This window comes from Perognathus longimembris, chromosome 3, assembly GCF_023159225.1.
Source record: "Perognathus longimembris pacificus isolate PPM17 chromosome 3, ASM2315922v1, whole genome shotgun sequence".
Lineage (NCBI taxonomy): Eukaryota > Metazoa > Chordata > Mammalia > Rodentia > Heteromyidae > Perognathus > Perognathus longimembris.
This window is the reverse complement of record NC_063163.1, coordinates 97,928,846-97,933,494: the sequence shown is the minus strand read 5'-3', so window position 1 is coordinate 97,933,494 and position 4,649 is coordinate 97,928,846. Positions and strand designations below refer to the sequence as shown.

The following is a 4,649-nucleotide window of genomic DNA, read 5'->3' as shown; positions in this document are numbered from 1 at the left end:
TAAAAAGCCAGATACGGCACTGTGGCTCAAGTGGTAGAGTGCTAGTCTTGAGCCAAAGCAGCCCAGGTACAGCACCCCAGACTGGAGTCCAAGACCCAGGACTGGCAAACAACAACAACAACAACAAGGAAAAACCAACTTTTTACATAGGATTTATTTTTTTATATATTTTTTTATTATCAAACTGATTACAGAGAGGTTACAGTTTCGTACATTAGGCATTGGATACATTTCTTGTACTGTTTGTTACCTCGTCCCTCATTCCCCCCCCTTCTCCCCCTTTCCCTCCCTTCCCATGAGTTGTTCAGTTCATTTATACCAAACAGTTTTGCAAGTATTGCTTTTGTAGTTGTTTGTCTTTTTTTACCCTGTGTCTCTCAATTTTGGTATTCCCTTTCAATTTCCTAGTTCTAATACCAGTATACACGGTTTCCAATATACTCAGATAAGATTACAGAGAAAGTGTAGGTACAACCACAGGAAGGTGATACAAGAAGATCATCAATAATAGAGGCTACAGTTACATATGGCACGTTGAAAGTAGTTACAACTGTGATATAACAATTGTTTCCATAATATGGAGTTCATTTCACTTAGCATCATCTTATGTGTTCGTAAGGGTATAGCTATTGGGCTCCTGTGATCCTCTGCTGTGACTTGCCTAAACCTGTGCTAATTATTCCCTATAAGGGAGACCATAGAGTCCATGTTTCTTTGGGTCTGGCTCACTTCACTTAGTATAACTTTTTCCAAGTCCTTCCATTTCCTTACAAATGGGGCAATGTCATTCTTTCTGATAGAGGCATAAAATTCCATTGTGTATATGTACCACATTTTCCTGATCCATTCTTCTACTGAGGGGCATCTGGGTTGGTTCCAGATTCTAGCTATGACAAATTGTGCTGCGATGAACATTGTTGTGCTGGTGGATTGGGAGTATTAATATAATCAAAATGGCAATATTGCCAGAGGCTATCTACAAATTCAATGCAATACCCATTAATATCCCAACACCATTTTTTAATGAAATAGAGGAAGCAATCCAGAAATTCATATGGAACAATAAAAGACCTAGAATAGCAAAAACAATCCTAAGCAGAAAGAATGGTGCTGGAGGAATTACAATACCCAACTTCAAGCTGTATTATAAAGCTATAGTAATAAAAACAGCTTGGTATTGGCACCGGAACAGGCCTGAAGACCAATGGAACAGAATTGAAGACCCAGAAATGAACCCACAGAACTACGCCTACTTAATCTTTGATAAAGGAGCCAAAACAATAGTCTGGAAGAAAGATAGCCTCTTTAACAAATGGTGCTGGCAAAGCTGGTTCAACACATGCAACCAACTAAAACTAGATCCTTATTATCACCCTGCACCAAAATCAATTCCAAATGGATCAAAGACCTCGAAATCAAAACAGACACCATGAAAACACTAATCGAAGGAGTAGGAGAAACACTTGGGCTCCTTGGCACAGGACGGAACTTTCTTAACAAAGACCCAGAAAGGCTACAGATCAAAGAAAGGTTAGACAAATGGGACTTCATCAAACTGCATCTGCAGTTTGGACATAGGTTGCAAGATAAACAGAAAGCCCACAGACTGGGAGAAGATCTTTACTGGCCATTCAACGGACAAAGGCCTCATATCTAAAATATATGCAGGGGCTGGGGATATGGCCTAGTGGCAAGAGAGCTTGCCTCATATACATGAGGCCCTGGGTTCAATTCCCCAGCACCACATATACAGAAAACTGCCAGAAGTGGCGCTGTGGCTCAAGTGGCAAAGTGCTAGCCTTGAGCAAAAGGAAGCCAGGGGGCTGGGGATATAGCCTAGTGGCAAGAGTGCCTGCCTCGGATACATGAGGCCCTAGGTTCGATTCCCAAGCACCACATATACAGAAAACGGCCAGAAGCGGCGCTGTGGCTCAAGTGGCAGAGTGCTAGCCTTGAGCGGGAAGAAGCCAGGGACAGTGCTCAGACCCTGAGTCCAAGGCCCAGGACTGGCCAAAAAAAAAAAAAAGGAAGCCAGGGACAGTGCTCAGGCCCTGAGTCCAAGGCCCAGGACTGGCCAAAATAAATAAATAAATAAATACATACATACATAAAATAATAAATAAATAAATAAATAAAATATATGCAGAACTGAAAAAATTATCTTCATCCAAAACAAAACCACAAAGAACCAATAGCCCCCTCGTCAGGTGGGCTAAAGACTTAAAAAGAGACTTCTCTGATGAGGAAATGAGAATGGCCAAGAGACATATGAAAAAGTGCTCTACATCACTGGCCATAAAAGAAATGCAAATCAAAACAACATTGAGATTCCATCTCACCCCCGTAAGAATGTCCAATATCAAGAAAACTAACAATAACAACTGTTGGAGGGGATGTGGCCAAAAGGGAACCCTACTTCATTGTTGGTGGGAATGTAAACTGGTTCAGCCACTCTGTCAAGCGGTATGGAGATTCCTCAGAAGGCTAAACATAGAACTCCCCTATGACCCAGCAGCCACACTTTTGGGTATCTTTCCAAAAGACCACAAACATAATCACACTTTACATAGGATTTAAATTAGAATAGATATCAGAAGAATGCTTGTAGGTTAAATTAGTGATGACTTTCAATTAAAATGTGTGCTGGTTACTAGTATTCAAAAAAGGAAATATCAGATGAGACAAACATAATAAGAAAACTGCCATCATAAATAAAATCACATCAATATTGTACTATAAATATAGTATAGATACATAGATAAATATACAAGTTGAGATAGATAGATAGATGGCACTGTTTGACTTTATCAAAAGAAAAAAACCTTACCTCAAGAATGTGCTATACAAAGAAACATCCACAGGGCTGGGATGTAGCTCAGTGGCAAGTGCAACATCCTGGGTTCAATTTCCCAGGACAAAAAAAGAAAAGACAAAAAAAACAGTCAAAGGGCTGGGAATATGGCCTAGTGGCAAGAGTGCTTGCCTCGTATACATGACGCCCTGGGTTCAATTCCCAAGCACCACATACATAGAAAATGGTCAGAAGTGGCGCTGTGGCTCAAGTGGCATAGTGCTAGCCTTGATCAAAAAGAAGCCAGGGACAGTGCTCAGGCCCTGAGTCCAAGCCCCAGGACTGGCCAAAAAATAAAAAAAAAGAAACATCCACTAAACACAGAGAAATCAAAAGACCTAAACATATAAACACAAAAGTATCTTCACTTCCTGGTCAGGGAACCAAAAGAAAAAAAAGTACCACAAGGAAAAATCAAGAATGAAAAATACAAATCAAAATAATATGTAAGGGCAGCTCATCTAACCTTTTCAGGTCTAAGCCACTAGACACAGTTAGGGATCCCAGGGGATTTCAACATGAACCACACCACACACACCTTTCCCCCCTTGAATTACCCGCGCTGGGAACATGTGCAGCAGCGCACGGGCACCTACCTGCTCAGGGCTGTTGGTCTTCATCCTGCAGTCTTGACTTTTGCACAGTTGGAATTTATTGCGAGCGAGCTATGTATCAAATCCCATTTGCAAAGTTTGCTTGTCTTGCTCAAAGCACAATGTGTGCAGCCGATGTCAGCAGAAATTGTTCTTCTTCCTTCTAAGAGAAGGGATGCACCAGTATGGAGAGTGCCTGCATTCCTGCCCATCTGGCTACTACAAACACCATGCCCCAGATATGAACAGATGTGCAAGATGCAGAATAGAAAACCGTGACTCTTGCTTTAGCAAAGACTTCTGTACCAAGTGCAAAGCAGGCTTTTATCTGCACAGAGGCCATTGCTTTGATGAATGTCCAAGGGTTTCGCACTATTAGATGAGTCTATGGAATGTGTGGAAGGATGTGAAGTCGGTCATTGGAGTGAATGGGGAACTTGCAGCAGGAATAACCTCACATGTGGATTTAAGTGGGGTCTGGAGGCCAGAACACAGCAAATTGTTAAAAAGCCTGCAAAAGACATAATACCATGCCCAACCATCACTGAGTCCAGGAGATGCAAGATGGCCATGAGGCACTGTCCAGGAGGGAAGAGAACAGGGAAGGCAAAGGAGAAGAGGAACAGGAAGAACAGGAGGAAGCTGATTGAAAGGGCTCAGGAGCAGCACAGTGTCTTCTTAGCTACCGATAGAGCTAGCCAGGCGTCGTGGTAGATCATTGGGGATTTGAGGTTTTGCAAAAGTGCACAAAGCTACTCTCCACTCCTGCACACTGGTGTGCAGCATTCACGCTGTTCTGAACAGTATCTCTTCTAGTACCTTGTGAAGGGCAGTGTCCCAAGTGTGGTCTCTGGGTAATTTATGCTACAAATTGAATCTGGAGCCTGTGAAGGCAGGAACTTATTGACTGGAATCAACAGAAGCCAGTCTAAGTGTGTAAACTATAATTCGCTCAGCATGTGCAGAGAGAACCCATCCCTGGCATGGTGACACACACATGGGAGGTGTGGGGCTGTAGACCACCACTGAAGAATGCACTTGTGCCTACATATGAGAGAGAAGCTTCTCAGCAGGCAAAGCGCAATTCACTTGTGACTTTCATTATCACCTTATGCATTTTTCAAGGATAAATGTATGTGTCTCGGGGCTGGGGATATGGCCTAGTGGCAAGAGTGCTTGCCCCGTATACATGAGGCCCTGGGTTC

The 4,649-nt window shown here is 42.6% G+C and overlaps 1 pseudogene; it reads left to right on the top strand.

Annotated features, from left to right (window-relative positions):
• The first annotated feature begins 3,604 nt into the window (after positions 1-3,604).
• LOC125347767 lies at positions 3,605-4,158 on the top strand (annotated as a pseudogene).
• The last annotated feature ends 491 nt before the right edge of the window (positions 4,159-4,649 follow it).